The 24,570-nt window shown below is 42.1% G+C and overlaps 1 protein-coding gene across 1 annotated transcript in view; it reads left to right on the top strand.

Annotated features, from left to right (window-relative positions):
* The first annotated feature begins 13,790 nt into the window (after window positions 1–13,790).
* The window catches only part of arhgap24 (Rho GTPase activating protein 24), a 619,498-nt gene continuing 608,718 nt past the window's right edge, over window positions 13,791–24,570 (top strand). Inside the window, exon 1 of the mRNA XM_080191101.1 lies at window positions 13,791–13,838. The gene's annotated coding sequence lies outside the window, so the exon portion shown is untranslated. The remainder of the gene's footprint in view (window positions 13,839–24,570) is intronic.

The following is a 24,570-nucleotide window of genomic DNA, read 5'->3' as shown; positions in this document are numbered from 1 at the left end:
GACAAGTTTCAACAGATGTCTGGATTATAAGAAAGATCTCTCTCTCTTTGTTTTTCCACCTTCAGCTTGGAAATTGGCCTTCTGTGACTGTAGAGTTGGCCCTATGCAACTCATCCTTCTGTGGATACATGATGCGTTACCTGTTATTGTACTGTTACAAGGATGTGATTAACTTTGAAAGAAAAAGATACAACTTCTAATGAATCTTTTTCTGGCTGGATCTTTATAAATTGTAATCCCATTAAGGCAATGGAGTGACTTTCAGACGGCTACAATATCTGATCTTTCATATCACCCAACTGGGAACAAAGAACAAAGAACAACCCAGCACGGGAAACAGGCCCTTCGGCCCAACGAGCCCGCGCCGCCGCATCTTCCTACACCTACCCTGCCCTGTGTGTATGTGAGTAGAACCCCTAATTTAGCCAGATTCAGAAAAGGAACAGACTCTCAAACCCCCTGAGGAGCATGAAAGACCCCATATCCTGTTGGTTTTACACTATTATGCTTCAAATTCTTCTGGAATATTTAACCAGCAAGACTGTTAAGAACTGTTTATGAAGCCGGAGACCAGAGATCAGAAGGCTACACTGAAAGGCTACAAAGAGTTCTCTCTGGTTCTGAAGTATTAATTTGAAAATTAATCAACTGGAGAAGAAAAATCTACTATAAATCAAAATCTTTTGGAGGACAAAATATGGAAATCTGCTCCGATAACTACACCCAGGAAGGCAACTGAGAAAAATGGCTGCCAAATGGAATCATCGCTTCAAGACCAGGCAAAGGACAATTAACTGTATATTTTGTTGATTGTTTATTATCTTCACAGAATAGCAAAAATCTTGAAGTCTCACCAGTATTCTACCATCTTTCGTAATGTATGTGGGTCCCAAGAAACATGTGCGATGTATAAATGATGGCTGCGACTTGCTGAGTTTATTTTTAATGTACACAGCAGGGTTAATGAACTTACCTTGTTCTTTACTTTAGACTCAGAAAGCTGTCTGATTATTCTTTACAATCTAAAAGTGTACATTGTGGGGCTCCTGCAGTATTGGCAGATGCACATCTGTACTAATATCACAACAAAACCCTGTTCCAGACAGGCCTAAGTGGTAAAATTAAGGGAGCTGATTTCCACTGGTGCTCATTCAGCTGTCTAGGCTTAATTCCAAATAATTAGGGGGGGGGGTGTTTATTTGGTTTGACCTTAAAAGAAGCCAAATAATTGGGGGAACAAACTGCATTAAGCATTGTTATTAACAACATGCCATAATTAATTGAATAATTGGCTTCAGCTATAAGTGTATAAGTATGTCGAAGATCACTAAAAGTTTCAACCTAGCACAGTAAAAACATCTCAGCTATAACCTATAGCCAAAATTGTGTTGGAATATTGAGCTGGTGGAGATGTTTCTATAACTATATCATGGGAAAAAATTTAGCAACTGTTTATTTTTGAAAGATACAAAGCATCTGTTTTCATCATGGTTCCTCTTGATCTTCCCAGCAGCACACATATCTCTTGCAGCCAAGAAACAGAATGGTGTGTGCTTCTGTGAACTTGCACACTTCAGTGCTGGCTGCTGTGAGGCAAACACATAGATAGATAGTAGTGACCCAAGCATAACTCTTGCCTTTGATACTTGAAATCTCATCCAGAGGAACTGAAATGGCTCAGATTCAGCATGTTGAAACCTGTTTGTTCCCACAAGGAGTCAAGGATGTTCAGCAACATTGTGGGTGCTGTCTCATTTTGTGTTTTATTCATTACTTAATCGGCTATAGAATAGTAGAAATAAAATGGCATTTGGCTCTGTTTCATGTGGAATATAAATTAATTCTTTCAGCATTTCAAAATAACTTCTGGGAATTTAATTGTTGGCTTTATTATTGTGAGATTACACATCATTCACTGTGAAATGCTTTGGGAATGGAAGATAGGAAACTGCTATATTAAGTGCAAGTTTCTTGTTTTCATAAAAAAACAGCCTTGAGACTTTCTATACCTTGAATCCAAAACATCATGAATGAGTGCGGCCGGCACGGTGGCACAGTGGTTAGCACAGCTGCCTCACAGTGCCAGGGACCTGGGTTTGATTCCTGGCTTGGGTTACTATCTCCCCATGTCTCTGCAGGTTTCCTCTTGGTATTCCGGTTTCCTCCCACAGTCTAAAGATGTGTGGGTTAGGTTGATTGGCCGCGCTAAATTACCCCTTAAAGTCAGGGGGACGAGCACGGTAAATGCATGAGATTTTGGGAATAGGGCCTGGATGTGATTGTGGTCAGTACAGACTCGATGGGCCAAATGGCCTTCTTCTGCACTGTATGTGTGTAAATTGTTCAGACCTTTCACAAAATTATTTGTCAAAGAATCAAAAAGAAATTTGAAAGAGCTAAAAGGGGCTGATTTCTTGGAGTTTCTCCTGAACTTCTGTTGTAAAATCAGTGGAAGACCCTGCTGAAGAAATGGAATGATCAGGAGAAGCCCCACAGAAGTCCAACCCCTAAAGCCCACAGGCTGCAACGGGGGAAATTTTGCTCAGCCACTTTGATGGTGAATGCTGCATGTTTGCCATTTTACACTGCGCTATTTCAGGGAATGGAGTACTACCAGCTGCAGACTGGAGCAAACCTCATTCAATAGCATATTGACACAAATTGGACCCTCTGCCACAATTCGTGACATTGGGTGAAGTTGTGCTCACACCACAGATCTTGTATACATAAAATAGGTGCATTGGGAATCTTGGAACATGTTCAAGAAAATTAAAGGAAGACCATCAACTGAGTTTGTTCATTTTTTTGTTATAGGCTAGGCATTGTAAGCTATGCCATTTCTTTCAAGGTTACCTGCTATTTGTTTTTTTTCAAGACTTTCTCTCAGTTTTTCTGATTGATGCTGCCATTTTAGAAGAATGACAATGATGGAAATTGCTTTGGATGTTTCTATAGCGCAATTTGATTTAGAATCATAGAATCCCTACAGTGCAGGAGAGGCCATTCAGCCCATTGAGTCTGCACCGACTCTCCGACAAGGTATCTTATCCAGGCCCTCTCCCCGGCCCTATCGCTTTTACCACTGCTAATTCATCTAATCTACACATCTTGGACACTGAAAGACAATTTAGCATGGAGCAATCCACCTAACTTGCACATCTTTGGACTGTGGGAGGAAAACAGCATACCCAAAGGAAACCCACACATACATGGGGAGAATATGCAAACTCCACACAGACAGTGACCTGAGGCCCGAATTGAACCCGGATCTTTGGAGCTTTGAGGCAGCAGTGCAGCCCCACTGTTTTTACTTTTAGCAACACAAATTATCAAACCTACATAAGAACGTAAGAACTAGGAGCAGGAATAGGCCATCTGATCCTTGAACCTACTCTGCCACTCATAAGAACATAAGAACATAAGAAATAGGAGCAGGAGTAGGCCATCTAGCCCTTCGAGCCTGCCCCGCCATTCAATAAGATCATGGCTGATCTGTCGCTGCTCAGTTCCACTTTCCCCCCCTCTCCCCATAACCCTTAATCCCCTCTCTTATCAAAAACCCATCAACCCGCGTCTTAAAAATATTTAGCGAGGCAGCCTCCACCACTTCAACGGGCAGAGAATTCCAGAGATTCACCACCCTTTGAGTGAAGAAGTTCCTCCTCAACTCTGTTCTAAACCGCCCCCCTTTTATCTTGAGGCTGTGCCCCCTAGTCCTACTGTCTTTTTTGAACGGGAAGAGTCTCTCCACCTCTATCCTATCCATCCCATTCATCATCTTATACGTCTCAATGAGATCTCCCCTCATTCTTCTAAACTCCAACGAGTACAAGCCTAGTTTATTCAGCCTCTCCTCATAGCTCAACCCCCTCAACTCCGGTATCAACCTAGTAAACCTCCTCTGCACTCCCTCCAAGGCCAAAATATCTTTGCGCGGGTGCGGCGCCCAAAACTGCACACAGTACTCCAGCTGTGGCCTCACCAATGCCCTATACAGCCGCAGCAAGACCTCCCTACTTTTATATTCAATCCCCCTCGCTATGAAGGCCAGCATCCCATTCGCCTTCCTGACCACCTGCTGCACCTGCAAGCTGGGTTTTTGCGACTCATGCACAAGGACCCCGAGGTCCCTCTGCACCGTCGCCTGCTGCAGCTTTTCGCCCCGTAAGTAATAGTTCTTCCTACCAAAGTGGACCACCTCACACTTGCCAACATTAAATTCCATTTGCCATTTCCGGGCCCATTCGCCCAGCCTATCTAGATCCTTCTGCAGACTCTCCACATCCTCTGCACAATTTGCCGTTCCCCCAATCTTGGTATCATCAGCAAATTTCGACACCCTACACTCGGTTCCCTCCTCCAGATCATCTATATAAGTGGTAAAAAGCTGCGGCCCCAGCACCGACCCCTGGGGCACTCCACTAGTCACCATCCACCAATCCGAATAGCACCCGTTGACCCCCACTCTCTGGCTAACACCCTACCCCCAACTCCATGTCCCTCGACCTTCTGCAATAACCTCTTGTGAGGTACTTTGTCAAACGCCTTCTGAAAATCTAGAAAGACCACATCCACCGGCTCTCCTCTATCCACCGCCCTAGACACATCCTCATAGAACTCCAGTAAATTTGTCAGACACGACTTCCCTTTAATGAAACCGTGCTGCGTCTGCTCTATCAAGCAATTCCCTTCAAGATGCCTCGCAATTTCCTCCTTAATGACAGATTCTAACATTTTACCTACCACAGACGTTAAACTAACCGGCCTATAATTCCCCGCCTTTTGCCTGGCACCCTTCTTAAACAACGGCGTAACATTAGCCGTTTTCCAATCATCCGGCACTTCCCCGGAATCCAGCGACGTCTGGAAAATAACCACCAAGGCATCCACTATCACCTTCGCCATTTCTTTCAGAACCCTTGGATGCATTCCATCTGGTCCTGGGGACTTGTCCACAATCAGCCCCTCCAGTCTGTCGAGCACCGCCTCTCTAGTAACAGTAATGTCATTAAGACCCTCCAGTCCTACCACCTTTCCATCGCTAACACCCGGCAAATTATTCACGTCCTCCTCCGTGAAGACAGAAACAAAAAAGTTATTCAATACCTTAGCCATATCCCCATCCCCTACCACTAGGTCCCCTTTCTCATCCTCTAAAGGACCAACATTCACCCTAGCCAGCCTCTTCCTTTTTATATATTTATAAAAACTCTTGCTATCCTTTTTTATATTAAGCGCTAGCCCAGCTTCATAGTTTCTCCTACCCTTCTTTATCAACTTCTTTGTCAATCTTTGTTGACATTTAAACCTCTCCCAATCCTCTTCTCGCCCACTACTCTTAGCTACTCTAAATTCCTCCGCTTTTAATTTAACACTTTCCTTCACCTCCTTCGTTATCCACGGCTTATTACTCTCCTCCTACTATCCTTTTTGACCATTGGAATAAATTTCTGCTGAGCACCAAGATCTCCTTAAAGATCCTCCACTGCTCCTCAACAGACCCTCCCTCCAACGCGCTCCCGCAGTCCACATTCGCCAATTCTTCTCTCATCCTACCGTACTCCCCTCAATAAGATCATGGCTGATCTTTTCATCGAATCAAGTCCACTTACCCGCCTACTTATCATAGCCTTTAATTCCTTTACTGTTTAAAAATCATTGCCTTAAAAACATTCACCAAGGTAGCCTACACTAGGCAGGGAATTCCACAGATTCATGATCCTTTGGGTGAAGAAGTTTTTACTCAATTCAGTCCTAAGTCTGCTCCCCATTATTTTGAGACTATGGCCCTTAAGCTCCAGTTTCACCCACCAGTGGAAACAGCCTCCCTGCTTCTATCTTATCTATTCTGTTAATAATTTTATGTTTCAATAACATCCTCCCTCATTCTGCTAAATTTCAATGAGCATACTCCCAGTCTACTCAGTCTGTCTTCATAAGCCAACCCTCTCAACTCTGGAATCAATATAGTGAATTTCCTCTGCATCCCCTCCAGTGCCAGTATATCCTTTCACAAGTAAGGAGACCAAAACTGTACACAATACTCCAGGTGTGGCCTCACCAGCACCTTATATAGCTGCAGTGTAACCTCCCTGTTTTTAAACTCCATCCCTCTAGCATTGAACGACAAAATTCCATTCGCCTTCTCTAGTGGTTGGCCACTTAAGAACATAAGAACATAAGAAATAGGAGCAGGAGTAGGCCATCTAGCCCTTCGAGCCTGCCCCACCATTCAATAAGATCATGGCTGATCTGTTGTGGCTCAGTTCCACATTCCCGCCCTCTCCCCATAACCCTTAATCCCCTCTCTTATCAAAAACCCATCAACCAGCGTCTTAAAAATATTTAGCGAGGCAGCCTCCACCACTTCAACGGGCAGAGAATTCCAGAGATTCACCACCCTTTGAGTGAAGAAGTTCCTCCTCAACTCCGTTCTAAACCGCCCCCCCTTTATCTTGAGGCTGTGCCCCCTAGTCCTACCATCCTTTTTGAGTGGGAAGAGTCTCTCCACCTCTATCCTATCCATCCCGTTCATCATCTTATACGTCTCAATGAGATCTCCCCTCATTCTTCTAAACTCTAACGAGTACAAGCCTAATTTACTCAGCCTCTCCTCATAGCTCAATCCCCTCAACTCCGGTATCAGCCTAGTAAACCTCCTCTGCACTCCCTCCAAGGCCAAAATATCCTTGCGTAAGTACGGCACCCAAAACTGCACACAGTACTCCAGTTGCGGCCTCACCAATGCTCTATACAGCCGCAGCAAGACCTCCCTACTTTTATGTTCAATCCCCCTCGCTATGAAGGCCAGCATCCCATTTGCCTTCCTGACCACCTGCTGCACCTGCAAGCTGGGTTTTTGCGACTCATGCACAAGGACCCCGAGGTCCCTCTGCACCGTCGCCTGCTGCAGTTTTTTGCCCCGTAAGTAATAATCCTTCCTACCATTATTCCTACCAAAGTGGACCACCTCGCACTTGCCAACATTAAATTCCATTTGCCATTTCCTGGCCCATTTGCCCAGCCTATCTAGATCCTTCTGTAGACTCTCCACACCCTCCGCACAATTTGCCTTTCCTCCAATCTTGGTGTCATCAGCAAATTTCGACACCCTACACTCGGTTCCCTCTTCCAGATCATCTATATAAATGGTAAATAGCTGAGGCCCCAGCACCGACCCCTGAGGCACTCCACTAGTCACCATCCGCCAATCCGAATAGCACCCATTGACCCCCGCTCTCTGCCTCCTATTTGACAACCAATCCTCTATCCACGCTAACACCCTACCCCCAACTCCATGTCCCCGACCTTCTGCAATAACCTCCTGTGAGGTACCTTGTCAAATGCCTTCTGAAAATCCAGAAAGACCACATCCACCGGCTCTCCTCTATCCACCGCCCTAGACACATCCTCAATACTTCACCCATTGAGATTTTGGCTGGGTCTGTCTTAGGCAGCCATTATTTCAATATCAGTACTTTTCATTTTCCTGAGACCGTAACAAGTTTTGATGGGTATAGGATAGCTGAAGGATTATTGGTAATGTCCCTCTCTCCACATTCCCTCGTGGGTGATTTTTTGGTTCTCACTTTCACCTTGAAATGTGGCCTTGCATTTTTAAGCAGCTTGCTGTATTTCAGTTCAAATTGCAAAAGTTCCAATCAGCTGAAAGTTGAAAAATCAAATTACAACAATAAAGGAATGTTGCCTTGTAACAAAATGCAATGCATTTTTTTATATGAATATTTCTAAGAAATAAAAAGAGGAAATTGGAAATCTATTTGTAGTATATATCTGTACGCTAAGTGCAACATTTTAACCATTTGCACAGAATTTTTTAACTTGAGCTATTTGATTGAGTGGTTACAGTCACATGTGCTGCACTCATAGGGATGAGTAATGCAAGCCATTTTAAGGGAGTAGGACACAGGAGAGTAGGATCAATGCCAGTGCTTGTCTCAATGTCTGGATATGTCATGCCTACATCAAAGAAAGATTTTGGAGTCCCTTTGGCTCTTCTCCACGACAATAGTGGATAACAGGAGCTGAGTTCTCAAAACAATTCAGGAAGTCTGGCTACCAGCTGTTACTATAACCATTACAAAATCAACATAGTTTAGAACAAGTTGAATCTGTTTTTCTTTAAATTTGTTTTTTAGACAAAATATATACTTCCCGTATTTTTGTTTCTGAGCTCTAAATGAGTAACTTTATAAAATTGTGCTCAGGCTTGCAGCTTTGCTTGCTGCAAGAATATTTTTGGATGCATTCACATTAATGGATGGAATACAATGTGGCTGGTGTGCTCAAACTCCTGGGTATGTACTCCCCAAGCACGATCTTACATTTCATTTGAAAGATGGTACCTTTGACAGTACAGAGCTCACTCTGGATTTATCGTCATTAAGAATCCTTTGATCCGAAGGCAATTCCTCCTTGCAGATGGCTGCAGGGAAGTGAGATGTCAATTGTTGCTTATGAGCCTTATCTTAACCTTGAGGGTCTGCCACAGTGAGGACATTAATTGTTGATCAGTAAAGGTGGTGGTGGATTATTGGCTTGAGCAACTGCCTTCTCTTTCCATTTCTGTTCTTATTAATTGTGAGGTCTTGACACCATTTTCAATGATAGATTGATGTTTTAATCCTGGCTGGAGCAACTGCTTCCCATTTGTTGATGTTAATAGAACTTTGAGACTGTCTTTGCAAACTTTCCTTTGGTTCCTTTGTGAAAGGGCTCCCTGGTGTAGCTTTGAGTAGAGCATCTGTTTGGGAAGCAATGCATCCAATTCGGTGTTGTGGGATTATTATGGTCTTGATGTTTGGCTATTTGCCTCTTGGAGGATGCTCCCATATGTTCTTTTGCTGTGCCAATTGATTTACAAGATCTTTCTGAGAAACGTTGATGATGTTGTTCTGAGAGATTAAAATGGCATCAATAAATTGTCCAAGTTTCTGCTTCATAGAGAATAGTGGGGAATACCACTGCATTATGAGTTTAATGTCAGATCTGAAACTACAGTTGAGCATGTCATTTATCATAGGCTGAGCAGCACGTTGGATTTGGTACTGTGCCCCTTCATCAATGTCAGTTTTTTGGGATAGCTCGCTTCCAAGATATCGGAAGTGATGGGCATTTTCTACCATTTTACCATGAATCTCAATTCAAGGTGTTGGATTTGATTAATCTGATGTGTTTGAGTAGAGCATGTTGTTTTTGTGCAATGGCAACATACAATGCTGGAAATAATCAACGGTTCTGGCAGCATCTGAGTAGAGTGAAACAGTTAACATTTCACTGATGTTGTGAAATCTGCTGAATATTCCAGTGTTTTCTGTTTTCATTTCATTGTAACATTGACAGCACAGATGAGAGAGTCAGAACTGTCAATCAAGTAATGTGTTATCTGGAGCTCAGGTGTTTTAGTCTTCTAATGGACATTTGGACTCTCAGCCAAGAATACATAATGAGACTTGACTGAAAGCCCAAAATTTCCATGCTTGCAGTTTTACATAGTAACATAGAAACTAGAAACAGAAGTATGCCATTCAGCCATGCGAGTCTGCTCTGCCATTCATTTTGATCATGGCTGATCATCAAATTCAATATCTTGATTCCCCCCCTTCTTCCCATATCCCTTGATTCCTTTAGCCCAAGAGCTACATCTAATTTCTTTATGAAATCAGACAATGTTTTGGCCTCAACTACTTTCTGTGGTAATGAAGTCCACACATTCACCACCCTCTGGGTGAAGAAATTTCTCCTCGCCTCAAACTATGATCCCTGGTTCTGGACTTCCTTACCATTGGGAATATTCTTTCTGAATCTACCCTGTCTAACGCTGTTAAAATTTTATAAGTTTCTATATTCTCAGTGAATATAATTCTGACTCAGTCTCTCCTCAGATGACAGACCTGCCATCCCAGGAATCAGCCTAGTAAAACTTCACTGACATCCTTTCTCAGATGAGGGCACCAAAAAGGCACACAATACTCCAGGTGTGGCCTCACCAGCATCCGATCCAAATGCAGCAAAACATCCCTATACCTATACTCAAATCCTCTTGCTATGAAGGCCAACATACCATTTGCCTTCTTTATAGCCTGCTGTACCTGTGTGCTTGCTTTCAGTGACTGGTGCACGAGGACACCAAGATCTTGCTGAGTATCCACCTCTCTCAATTTACACCCAAACAAGTAATAATCTGTCTTCCTATTATTGCTATCAAAGTTTTAGTTAATGAAACTTTAAAGAGTTTGAATAATTGACACATTTATTGGCCTGTAATAAGAAAGAGATATTTTAAAAAAAGGTTGGAAATTTATGAATGACTTTCAATGGTTTGGTTTCTGAAGCTTTGTACACATCCTGTTGTAAAAAGAGTGCCCATTGGTTCTGTGCAGTGCATAGGGGTGAATGTTCATGGAAGTGGCAGAGCTTAGCATGGCCACTGTGAGGGGCCATAGCGTAAAGGAGGGGATGGGATACCATGGCAGTGGGGCACGAGGAGCCATGGCGTGGATGGGGGGGCATATCCTGGCATGGGGAGGAGCTTTTGAATGTATATTTTAAAAGATTCCCTCATGCAGAATATCATTCATGATACCTCTGAGAGTCATTAACCATGACTTTTTAAAAACCCGTCCCAGCTCCAAAAAAAGAACTAGGACACACCTATCTGCAATGGAACCAGCCAGGTTGGGAGTACAGGGTGCAGGTTCTTGACCAGAACCAGCCTACACCCTTAAAAGGAGTGATAATTAGACTGCCTGGAAGTAGAGTCTGGAATCCTGGAATTGTGTCATTTCTAAAGGGCTCCTGAGTAACCCTGACTTAGTGAAAATCCAGGCAATTCCAATAAGGAGCCAGGCATTGACCTGAATGCTGCACTGCCAGTGGTCCATTCACACCTGTGCACTGGGGGAGCGAAATCCCTTTTGATTGATAAAGATGCTAGGCTAATGATGGGGAGCATGCAAGATAATGTTGGTACAGTCAACGACACCTTTTTCATTGGGAAAGCCTGCATTGCAATGACTGCTTTCTTGTTCTGTTCTGTCAGGGTGAAGGAAATGTCAATGTTCTTCCTGGCATAATGAAACTCAGTGACTTCGCTGATACAGTTTGGTATGCAAACTGGGAGATGTCACTGATGTCACCTGCTGCAGTCTGGAAGGAGCCCATTGCAAAAAATGAAGGACAAAGTTGACCTTCACTCCCATGAGAAATGTGGCCCTTGCCTCGGTTTAAGACACATGTTATATATGCAACTCAGTAATGGCCTCCTTTAAGCATCTGTGATATTGCTCCTCAGAATGTTCAGGAAGGAGGAGTGCTCCTTGTAGATCCCACTATGGGATAGGTTTGTATGAAGCAAACATAAAGTGTAAAGACACCTTCACTGTGTGAAGCCTCTTTTTCTTTCAAGGGGGAAGGTCTTATGGACCCCAGAAGAAATAAAAGAAAACTTATATTTTTAATGATAATTGGGTCCTGAAGACTGAGAACTACAAGTTCCAGTATGCCACAACAGCCTATGCATATGCATCGGCCATCGAATGTCTGTAAGTGCGCAAATGTTTTCCCTTTATTCATGGTTTTGTGAATGTGCCGGCTGGAGCTGTTTGTTGGGACCCACACAAAGCTTGTAAATGGGCCTACACACATGTGCAGTTCATTATTTTTTTCTAATTTAAAGGGAGTCCTGTACCTGCAAAACACAAAAAAAATTAAAATGAAATGTTACACAAAAGAGTGTTAAGTAATCCAGAAGAAAGTGCCATTGCACAGAGGGGCACAGAATTAGCAGGATGGAATCTCCAGGGAACACTCTTCCCAAAAGATAAAAAGAAACTCCAAAACCTGCAATTGGGACTGGAAAATCCCAAGATCCCAAGTCGAGGAACAAGGACAGGGATCAAAAATAGGTCCTGTTCAATAAAGTTAAAGTAGGAAGCAGAGCAGAAGGCTCCAAATTAAAGACTGAAAGCTGCAGGGAGCACTCTTGAAACAAAAGTTAGCTGGATTGGCCATGGTAAATTGGGTGGTTAGCTGGATTGGCAATGGTAAATTGCTGTCCAGTGTCCCAAGATGTTTAGTTTAGGGGAATTATAGGGGTAAATATTTGGGGTTACAGAGAACAGGTCTGGGTGAGATTTCCCCTTAATCTCAGGGGGATTATGTGGGGTTACAAGGATAGGGCTTGGATGGGATTGTTGTCTGTTCAGACACGATGGGCCAGATGGCCTCCTTCTGCACTGTAAGGATTCTATGAAAATAAGGTGGTGAGAAGCCAGAGGATCTGAGGAGGCAGCCAAAGGTTGGTTACTGCTTATTACAGGCCTGGGAAGCAATGCTGTTCTGATGACATGGCTGAGTATGTGAGGGTGTGGAAGGCGAAACTTGAATGCAGCTGGTGATCCAGGGAGAGGAAAATTGGAAGGTGAGAAAAAAACAGTGGAAATGGATCCTTGTTGAAGATATCCAAGAAAAAGTGTCTTATGGGAGCAGATCCCAAGATATGTTGTTTAAGAGTGGAAATTGGAAACCTTCATGTATAATACAGGGTTCAGTGAGACCGGTTAACTCATGATGTGACAATCGTTGGGGGGGAGTTGATAAGAGATCCAAAGAAGTTGCTTTGGGTGGCATCTGTGACTTGGTTTCAAAGTATAGTGCATCCAGCCACAGATTGCCCATTGGTTGGCATGGATTGTGTACTTACTGTGAACATTGAAGTATACAATAGATTCGGAAAGTTATGTAATCCTAACAAAACTGTGTATATGTGCACGGCACGGTGGCACAGTGGTTAGCATTACTGCCTCACAGTACCAGGAATCCAGGTTGGATTCACTTGGAGGTTGCACATTCTCTCTGTGTCTCGGTGGGTTTCCTCTAGGTGCTCCAGTTTCCTCCCACAGTTTGAAAGACATACTGATTAAGTGCATCGGCCATGCTAAATTCTCCTTCAGCGTACACGAACAGGTGCTGGAGTGTGGAGACTGGGGGATTTTCACAGTAACTTCATCACAGTGTTAATGAAAGCCTAATAATGGCAATAATAATAATGAATTAAACTTTAAGATGTCTGTAATGGTATAGGTGGGATGAAGGAATAGTGTAATATAGTTAATCTTTTATGGTTTAATAAATGTTTTATTCTTTTGTTAGAAATTTATCAGCAGACTTGTGACTGTTCAGGAACCGCCCTCCACGTTTCTAACCAATAAATGAAAGTTAGGATCTATCAAACTAGGTTCCATTTTAAGATCTTACTTGTCCAGTAGTAACATCAGCTGGGGTCACAACAATGCGATTGAGTCCAGTATAGTGCTTGCGAAGAAGAAACATGAAACAACTACAAAGATTCTAGATTAAGGCAATGCTGACACCATGTGATGAGACAGAGACTGTTCACAGTAAACTGGGCAAATTTGTCAATGGGTAAAATGACAGATGATCAATGGGAGGTGTTTAAAAAATAATTTAATGTGATACAGTAACCATCATTCATAGAAAAGAACATGACTTGTGTCGATGTTTTCTTTTACAAAAGCTGTAAGGCTCCAAAGCAGAAAATTGTCGACTGAGTCCTATTTTTGCAGGAAAAGACCTCCCTTCTCCCGGCGAGAGAAAAGCTACAACAGCTGTTTCAGGAAGGCCGTGGTTTAGGGTTTCAGTCCTGCTGAAGTTTGCAATGTTCAGTACGGTTGAAAAGTATACTGTATGAAATTGTGACAAAGCAGAAGAACGCATGCCGCTTAGAACAACTATCATCAAGATCTGTCTGAGACTGGAGTTACTTCTTCAGAATTAAGGTCACAACATAATTAGAGGTAGGTTGGGACTGCTTTTCCATTTTGAGCTGTTTCTGTTGCTGGCCACTCCTTTGTCCTCAGTCTGATATCCAGTGAACTAAGATAAATCCTGGGACGTATGGGAGATTATGAATGTTGAAAGATCATCGTATTTCTGGTTTAAGGAGCATGCTAATAGGTGGCCAAGATATGGAAAATATACAATCTAAACATTTAATAATGGAATGCAAATTAATTTAGATTTTTAGTTTGGAAGTGTTTTTCTTCATTTCTATGCTGCATCAAATTCCTTTATGTTATTACCAATTGCTGCATTTCCTAATTGGGTTAATGATGCAATATGAGAAGGTTCTTGTGTGTAAAATTTTTGTTATAGACTGTGGTGCAAAATGTTGATTCAGATGAGCAAAATCTGCATAGACATAAAATATAGAGTGATGTTTGTCAGTGCTATTACAGCAAGTGATTGATTGGCTGAAGGCTTCTGTATTTGTGCACTTACATATGTAAGTTAACCATGCCCTGAGTGTGATGAATCCAAAATGACAAATTGTTGCAGGTTTTTGGCTTCCAGTGGTTATCAATGCATGATGGGGCAGACTTGGTCTTAATTTGCTTTCTTGTGTTTTCCTTGTTCGTCAAATTAAGACAAAGCAAGCTGGAGGAGTTGTATTACTGCAGTCACTTTGGTTTCAGTCAGCAGAGCTTGTTCGATTCCCTTAGGCGATCTCATTTCAGACGGGCTGGCTTGATGGAGAGATTTGTGGAATGGTGTTGAATTCATACCAGTCCTGTTCAGGTACTGTGTGAAAATCAATCCCTTCCGCAACCAACATGAATGCCTGTGACGGAAAAATACATTCTGTAGATTGCCCAGCACAAAGATTATTATCTTTTGAGTCAACACATTGTAAAGCAAATTAAATCAGACCTGGGGGGAGGGAGTTCCTTTGAAATACTGCACTTTGGGTTTTAAAATCCATCTCGTATGATGGGTCTTTGGAAACAAATTGAAGGGGGAGCAAGCAACCTTTAGGCTAAGATCAAGCATCTGATCAAGCCCAAGATGGGGTGCAACGCTCATCTTGCTGGCTTGGATCTTGTATGTCTTTTTTGTGGGGATCTTGAATTGGATTCAAGTGGATTTTCATTTTGGTTTTTGGAGCAAGCAGGGCATGGGCCTGGGTCCATTCTGAGCATTGGCTTTGTAACTTTAAGAATGGAGTAAACATTTAAAGGGTTATATTGAAGTCAAGGTCAAAGGGGATAGGAGTGCTGGGGTGAAGGACAACACATAAAGCCTAAGATTCAGGAAGTCAAAAAGCAAAGTAATCAAGTTTTAGGTGATAACAAACAAGGGGAATCAGAAGAGGAAGTTCAGAAATTACTTAAGAAGTTAGACATCAGCAACAACTTTCTGTAGCCATGTGTGTGGTCTACGGACCGGAAGGAAAAGTAGATGTCATATTTACTCCATGAGCTGTGCTGAAATAGTTAGTGAAAGAAAGCTAAAAGATTTTGGAGTCTTAGTGCACTCCTTATTAAATGCATCAAACTGATGGAAAGCAGCAGTCAACGGAACAAATAGGATGTTGCATTACTGCAACGATGTACTTTCAGAGACTTCATTTAAATGACCCTTACTTATTCTGCTGTGTTGCCCTTAAAGGAACAATCACCACAATTAACAAACCAAAAATTTGGAGATCATGGGCTGGAGTTTCAGGCTCACTCGTCCCGAGACTGGAAAGTCCTGCCCGAGGTCAATGGACCTTTCCATGGACTACACCTCGCTGCTCTGATTCCTGTGGTGGGTGGGATGGTAAAATTTGCACACATAAGTCGGAAGAGAGAATGATTAACCTGCACAGTACTGTGACCAGAATCCACCTAGAATACTGTGCCCATTTCTGGGCACCATGAAACAAGAGAGATATTCAGGTACTGGAGGGAATGTGGAGCAAAGCCATGTGGCTCATCCCTGGTGGCAAAGGCTCAAGAAATGAGGGACAATTGGAAAACATAGGGCTTTTTACAACAGTACAAACAGTAATGTAGCAAAATATCCCAGGGCACTTCACAGGAGCATTATTGGACAGGATTTCTCACCAAGTTGAATAAAGAGATATTGGAACAGGCATGATCAAATAGGGAAGGTTTGAAGGAGCGTCTTAAAGGAGGAGAGAGAAGTTGAGAAGTGATAGTGTTCAGGAGAGAATGCCAGAGCTTATAGCAGGAGCAGCTTTAAGTTAAAAGGAGGTTTCTGAGATGTGCATTAGACTGTCAGACATAAAACAAAGTGGCTAAATTAAATTGTGGGATAGAACTAGCAGGCACAAGTTCAGGATAGTAAGAGATCTTTTTAGAACGGATATCCATAAACTCCTTTCACAGAAAGAGTGACAAATGCATGAATAAAACTTCCAGGTGAAATAGTTGAAGAAAGAAACCGCTTAAAATTGTTGAAAGAACAAATGGACACTATAGTGGTGATGGTGGGATCTCCCTGGCCAGAAGAGTTAAGATGACATGATTAAGAATTAAAATGGCCTCCAGTGGCTTTAATTATCTTGCTTGGTAGAAAAATATTCCTGTTACTGAACAGACTGTCAATTAGACAGCTTCACGTAATAACATACTCCTCCTGCTGGCATTGCAGGGAAATGGGGGGAACAGAGTGAGAAGGGATAATGTTACATAAACTGAGAGTTTACACCAGTCAGTCTGGTCAGACAAACGTTCAGTTTCCATGGGTAGATTCCTTTGTGGTTGGTTTGATGTTAACGAGAATCTTTCAATGGGATGGATAGCACAGAGAAAGTGAATTTTGTCCTTTCATAACTGAAAGCTGGATTCAAATTGAGTCTGACAGATAGAATGACGGCTTGGCCACTCAGATGCACATCAAAGCGAGTTCACAGCACACGACTGTCTGCAATTTCGCAATGACTGCTGAAATTCAGCAATCAGGCTCACACAGACAGTAAGACAAAGAAAATGCTAAATGGAAATGTCAGACTGCTAAAATAGAAACTGTTGTTTTATCCCACAGAGAGACACGGCGACATGATGCCCTCCTTGAATCTGACCTACAAAGTACAAAGTTTCTGGGAGAATTGTGAAAATGCACTTGTTAGTCTTCTTCAATCTTAAGCAGCCTACCCAGGGTTTACTGTGTTCACCTTCAAAAAAGCTTTAATAATTGTGGCTTGCATTAAATGATAAGATGAATAGAGAGGAGGTGAATCACAGCATATTGCCTTGGAGGGATGTTGTGCCTTTTACTTTTACAATTTGTACAATCCCCAAAATCAATATCAGTGAGAAATTATTTCTTGATGGCAGATAATTATAGACTGTTTGAAGTGTATGCAACACCAACCTGATAAGTGGCTTCCTTTGACTTTTGCTAATTGGATGTGGAGTCAAATCTGGACTCCACCCTGGCACTAGGTTGAATAGCTGAGAATGAGATTCAGTAGAATATAATGAGGAGTGGATTATATGCCACAAAGCACTGACTAGGCCATCAATTCATTGCACCAACCCAAGACTCAGAATATCAGTTACATGGGTGCAACAGTACAGTCTTTGATTGCATTGTGTGCCGTGGTGTTGAGTCACCCAGAATAATCCTAAATTTGACCTTTGCTCTATAATCAGTTCAAGTTAATCCTTGGTTTATGGTCAATTCATTAATCTCAGCTGAAGTGTACAAATGATATTAATACCTTCAGGCTAGGGTGAGAAAAATTGGCTTAAGTTGCTCTTGAAAGATACGTAGTCCAGGAGAACGGAAGTGCGCAATTCCCGGTTGAGGATGGCATTACACTTGGCCGTGATGTGTCTCATGTAGAGCTAACCTTTCCATGCATCTAAGCTGATTTATCAGTGTCGGTGGAACTGTATACAAATATAAATTGCTGCCTTCAGGAGTGACCTCTATCATCATAAAAACATGCATATTTTAACTCTGTTATTCCAGTGAAAGATATCCTACTATTTTCTTTGAGCTGGTTGTTCAGTAGCATTTTAATACTTCTTGCTGTCATTGCAGCAACGATTTGATGGATGTAGCAAACTAGGTACAGACTAGTTGTGTATTGTGCTAGTCATGCATGCCGCTAGGCCCTCTGTCAAGCGTGCAGCCAGTCAGTCCTCATGTTGATGGACAGACTGAACAAAGTTTGCTTGCTGCTTGCCTTAATGGGACTGGGCACAGGGTAATCCTGGTGCAGTGGCACAGTGGTTAGCACTGCTGCCTCACAGCGCCAGGGACCTGGCTTCGATTCCCGCTTGGGTCACTATCTGTGTGGAGTTTACACGTTCTCCCCGCGTCTGCATGGGTTGCCTTTGGGTGTTTCATTTTCCTCCCACAATCTGAAAGACGTGCTGGTTAGGTGCATTGGCCATGCTAAATTTTCCCTCTGTTTACCTGTACAAGCGCCGGAGTGTGGCGACTAGGGGATTTTCACAGTATCTTCATTGCAGTGTTAATGTAAGCCTAGATATGACTAATAAAGAAACTTTATCCTTACATTGCCCATCAAAATCCCTGATTTAAATCCAGGGATCATTGGTGATGGGAGTGTATGGGATTGGCTGTGGATCTTTTGTCCCATTTTTTTGACATGTTGAGGATTGCTTTGGGTACTGTATTATCATCAGGATCCCAAATGTTTGATCCAAGTTTGTTATTAAAAAATCATTCTCCAACTTTTACTGCTAAATACTTCAGCAAATCTTACAAAGGAGATCTAAAAGAAAGAAATACTTCATTGGCCTGTTACTGAAATCCCAGGACAAAGTCATTATTGAGTCCCATTGAACACACTGTTGATCAGACTTACAATATAAAATGTTCCGATGCAGAAGTATACAGCAAACCTCTCTTTTGTTTGCTGGATGAATAATACTGGAATGTTAATCACATTGAAGTATGACATTGGATGGGCAACATCCCATTATATTGTCTTTATCTGATATTATCACAAGCAAGATTCATGCATCAGCAGTAAAAGAAACCTTCTTTGATGGAGCACATCCACGTGATTTTAAGATTCAGTAATTAATGTATCTCCCTTCATTCCACCTCCTGAACACCTGTGTTTGTGAAAAATAAGTAACATCTTGATCAGATAGTGCCAGCAGGGACTGAAGCCATTTGGAAGTATTGCCAAAGGCCCTACACAGGTGCCTTTGGTATTTTCACTTCAAAGGCTTTCCCAAAGTATAGCCCTGACCAGTTTATTAAACTGTCGAGACAATTACAATGATAAACGTGATAAAAAATGGGTCAAGTGGCGACAGTGTAATATGAACCATATAGTTTTGTCTCATTGTTTTACTGCGAAGCAAAAATGAGACAGAACACATGAAGGATATACTGTGGAATATGTGATGATTTTGCATAAACCACAAGATTCCACAGTGTATTTATTATACAATGCATTTGACTATTCAAGATTCGCCTTTAAGTTTGAGTTACAGTGATTTGTATTGTGTTTTTCTAGTAAAACAGAGTAACGTATAATAAATACCTCCCAATTTCTCTTTCTAATGTAAATATCATAAACAGGTTCAATGTCAAGGGCAAGAACCTATCAAGCCCTATGGCTGGATGGTGCAGCTATAAACCACTGAGCAACAACTGTTGGGGTTGAGTTTTACATAGTGTGTGGAAGTCGTAAAATACAAATGCAAACCTGCCTCCTGGTGACTGGCCCCCTCAGCAACCTTTAAACAGCTGTTGGGCTGTAATTAGCTTGAGGAGAGACTTCTGCCACAATCTGAGAGGAAGTTCTGCCTCAGAAAGCTGCTGGTCAGACATAGCTCAGTTGGCTGCATGCCTCCCCCGAATCACAATGTTCTGGGTTCACTGCACGATCTGAGAACAAAGATCAAGACTGGTGTTCTGCTGCAGTAATGAGGATACGTTGTAGTGTTGCAAGTGCTATCTTTCAGATTAGATCTTAAATGAGACCCTTTCTTCCTACTTGGGTAGATGTCAAAGATCCCATAGCACTATTTTGAGCAGGAACAGGGGAGTGGTGTTCTGGCAAATTTTTATCCCTCAATCGACATCCTAACAAAGTTCTGATCATTAGTACATCATTGTTGGTGGGAGCTCACTTTGTGCAAATTAGCTGCTGCGTTTCCTACATTACAACAGTACTTAAAAATACTTCCTGGGTTTAAAACATTTTGAGAGATCCAGTGGTTATGAAAAGTGCTACATAAGTGCAAGTCTGTTTTCTTTCTCTATTTTGCCAGCAACAACATCCAGGTAAATCCTGGGAAGCATTTACTCAATGGGTAAACAATTGGGAGAGAAGGAATGGGGGAATAGGATAGTAATGGTCTTTGACATTGTGGTGAAACCAATGCAATAGTTCAAGAATTTTTGACTGCAAAAACAGAAATGAAAGTATTGCTAATCATAATGAGGAATAAGTAACTCCAGCTTAATAATGATGAATACAAATGCATTTTTAAAACTACACATTAGAACGGTGCATGCGTAGCATTTACTATCAGTCTCCTTTGTGTGAACATTGGGTCCAAATAAGGATCAGGTGACAACTTGAAACAGGGAAAGGACATGATAGGGAGAAATACAATGTGGATGGAGAGCATAGCTAGGCACTCAGGAGAGGGATAGCAGGGAGAAAGGCAGCAAGGGAGAGGAGTGGCGTAGAGAGAGAGAGTGTGATGGGTACTGAGTGGATCGAGAACTACAGATCATCTAAAAGGAGATGGAGGCCAAGGGAAAATGGCCATGTGAAGGGGAAAGAAAAATCTAAATGATGGTGTGAAGTAGGAGAAGGTGGTAAACAGGAGGAGATAGGGAGTGCCTAAGAGAAAGTAGTGATTGAGGCTTAATGAATAAAATATTACTATTTTGCTTTTTTTATCAAAATAATAACTTTACTTTCAAGTTGGGGTGTAGTACAGATAATATAAAGTGTTAAGAATATAATTCACTTCCAGTAAATGGCCAATCTAAATTACTGATATAAGTACTTCAGATCAGTCCTATCATTAATCAATTATTATCATTTTAATTGAATGTTTATCTATGATTTTACTGCAAATTTATATTCTGCTTCTCTGCAGATTGTTGCATCAATCATATTACAGCTTGAATTTCAGCCATATTACCTGCATTAAAGAATGAATCTATTAGTGTACCATCAAACTGAACAATCAAACAAAAACATGGAGACTAACACAGCATTGAGGATGAATGAAAATATTCAAGTTTTGGTTTTTGAAGAATTGGATTGGTCCAACATTTAAATGAAACTATCTTAGAATTTTAAAAGTGTATTGCAAAGTGGAGGTTTTTTGAAAAATGCGCTTGAGTTTCTACCAGGACCTTAAACAAATGGAAGAGATCACCAACAGTGCACAGTTCCTGGAATCTTTCACTTGCATTGAAGACTTATAACACATTCATGGCACTGGTGTTTGTGAGTTATGATTCTTTTATGTTTGTGCCAAAACTCTCATAAATTACCAGCTTCTGGTGAGAATTCCTTTGTTTTATTACACTTCTGTGTGTAGGAGCCGTGCTGAATCTGCAGACAATGCAGCAAGTTGCAAGTATAGCGGATCTAGATTGGTATCTTGCCAAGTATTTACATAACTGCAATGAAGTAACTTAGTGAAGTGAATGTCCATGGGGTAAAGGCCAAGGACTCGAGTGGTAATGATGACACTTGGTTCCAGTACAAAATGGCTGATATCTGTTCAACTACTTGTTCAACATCTTGCCTGAACAATTGTGATACCAATGAATATGAGGAGAAGTGTTTACTGGATGGCTGAGTTGATCTTGTCAAGAACAAAGAAAAATTACAGCACAGGAACAGGCCCTTTGGCCCTCCAAGCCTGCACTGACCATGCTGCCCATGTGAACTAGAATGCCCTACCCTACCAGAGACCATATCCCTCTATTCCCATCCCATTCATGTATTTGTCAAGATGCTCCTTAAAAGTCAGTATCGTATCTCTTTCCACTACCTTTCCCAGCAGGAAGTTCCAGGCATAGGAGGGGACTGTTCTGCTGCACTACTGTTGAGGTGAAGAACGCTTGTGAGTGGGAAACCTCACTGTCTCATGTAAATCAGCTTCCATCATTTCAGGAAGGAAAACTACCAAGGAATAAAAGGAAGAATTTATTAACTGGGAAAATCTTAATGAAAGATACACCAGCTGAAGAAAGATGGCATATTGGCAAACTTATCAACTGAGAAATCGGTTTATAGATTCAAACTGGGCCTAAGGCTATATTCCATGTGGTAGCTGTGTTACTGGATTAAGAATTCAAAAGCTAGACTGACAGCTGAGAGATCGTAAACAGATTATTCCCTCTGGGAGAAGGAAGTCTCTGGGTCTTGATCCCACCCTCAGGGATAACAGTTTCTCATTGTAATTAAGGGGCTGTCCCTTAATTCACTTGGAGATGGGTTTGTCAGCCAATAAAGGGCAGCAGACTGGAAGGCCAATGAGAAGCCTAGTTTAGAAAAGACTGCAGTCTGCAATGGGGGATAAGTAAGGGGCAGGATGCTTCAACGTGAAGGTTCCCTCTCTTCAACCTTTAAACTCAATTTCAAAGATGCATTTTGCAACCAATCCTATGTAAACCACTTTGGGGGAGAAACTCCTTTATAGTTGGGCCTATAGTGGCTCCTGCATCCAAACAGGTGGGGAGAGTCTCAAAACTTTACTGGATTGCCAGCCTTGTAGCTGGGAGTTCACCCCTAGGCTGCTAAATGGGCTTCTGTTGGCCTCTTTTAATTAGTTTCAGTAAGCTCTCAATGAGTTCTGTTGGCTACTTGCCAACATGCAGGCAGGTAATTGATGTGCTCACACAATATGAACTGACAGATTTATTCAAAATGAACATTTTACGTTACTTAAAAGTGGACACTTCACTTTCGAAACTAAATGAAGTTGAGAAGTCAAGTGTTCTCTTCTACCAATATACTTGGATCCACACAAGGACCTAGAAGCTAGGCCTGCACGTCTGGAGAAGTCATTAAAATGTCTTTATGGGGACTAATGACTGCCATTGTCCAAATAATTGCAGAAACTGGTTCACAATGGACCTGCAGTCCTCTCAGTTTCAGAGTGGAATTCCAAAGAACGAGTGTGGAAAAACCCCCATTCTATCATAAGGATATGTGAATAGGTGAAACTCCAATACTGTTGTGTGGCAATGGGCAGGCTGTCAGAGGCCATTTGTAAGAACAATCAAAAGTTTATACTTTTGGCAGAATCTTGTGCAGCAAGGCTTGGAGGTAAGAAGGGCATTTCATTCGGTGGGATGTTAGTCTGCTTGAATCCTATCACTTCCCTGCCTCTGCCAGAATTAGGTTCTGGGCAGGAAGACCCACATTCAAACTTCCTGCCCCAACTCTAATTCAGGCCCTTAAGTGGCCAACTAATGACCACTTAAGGGCCCCATGTAGCCACTGCTGGTATTAACTCAGCTGCAGACAGGTCTGTCATCCTGCAGAATGCGTGACAGCTAAAACTGCATGGTCAATTTGACACCTCCAGGAGTGGCAGAAGGGATGTCCTTCAATCAATGGCTGATCAAGTGCCTGATCAGACAGCTTAACACAATGAAAGAGATGACCTGCTAGGCACCACCCTATTGCTCTTACTGCTGACCCTTCACCCTGTGACCCCAACCCTCCCGAGGCCTGCTTTGCAAGGTGATCCTGGGATCCAGTGCCTGTCCCTCTGGCAACAGCAGCCACCCCCTCCACAATGGTGCTGCTTAGCACAAGAGCTACTGCCCTCTGATTGGCTGGCAGCTTACAACATGTGATTTTTCCACTCCAGGGGCCTTGATTCTAGGGAGGTATTGCTGTTGGCCTTGCTACTGCCTGAGTGGCACGTGGCACAGCAGGCCTTCCTGAAAAGTGGTAACATGGATCTCTCATTAGCTCTGGCTTTGAATGAGGGGTATTTAATAAGACACATTTTTGGAGAAGCAATAAGGGAAAGATTGAGAACAGCAAAGGAAGAGGACCTGCCTGAATGCTATCAGAAGGCAGGGAATTGGAGTGGCCTGTACCTAGTGAATTGAGGAATCAAACCAGGTTTTTCCCAGTGGGAGTTGGACTGCACCTTGACTGGAGTGAAGTCAGGGCAACATGCCTCTGAAAGCAGTAAGCCTTGAGCCTCCTTCCTTCAGTGGACCAAAAATAAATCACAGGCCTGCAACGTATCACCTTGAGAGAGTGCAATTGGACTTTTAAGATGTAAGATTCCTTTGTGGTCACCTTTTCTTGTGTGTGTATCTGTGTGTAGATACTGTTGCGAATGCATTTCAGGGGTTGAGTTATCCATCTTTTTGAAAACTTATTAAAAAGTCCTTGTTATTGTTTGTTCTTAGCAGTCACAGCACTCAGGACATTAAAACATGTCTTTTAAAACTCATCTGTCATCAGTGGGTCCAGACGTGGGAAAGAAGGGGAACCATTCTACTATCTCTTCCCCTATCTGTAACAGATTGAAGGGCTCATATCTATGATTTGAAATCTTGGAAATGAATGAATTCAAAATGGGACGTGAATTGATCACCAGAATAGTTTTAAAAAATCAATCAATGTTTTTTTCTTGTAGAATAAATAATTGTAGCCACGTTTCTGCCAAAATGTTTGTAGAACAGGTTGAAGGACACTGGGCTGCATACTTATTGAGGAACTAGTAACTGTAGATAAGCAAGTAGGGT

This window comes from Carcharhinus amblyrhynchos, chromosome 1, assembly GCF_965287045.1.
Source record: "Carcharhinus amblyrhynchos chromosome 1, sCarAmb.v2.hapA, whole genome shotgun sequence".
In the NCBI taxonomy this organism is placed as follows: domain Eukaryota; kingdom Metazoa; phylum Chordata; class Chondrichthyes; order Carcharhiniformes; family Carcharhinidae; genus Carcharhinus; species Carcharhinus amblyrhynchos.
This window is presented reverse-complemented; position numbering and strand designations above follow the sequence as displayed.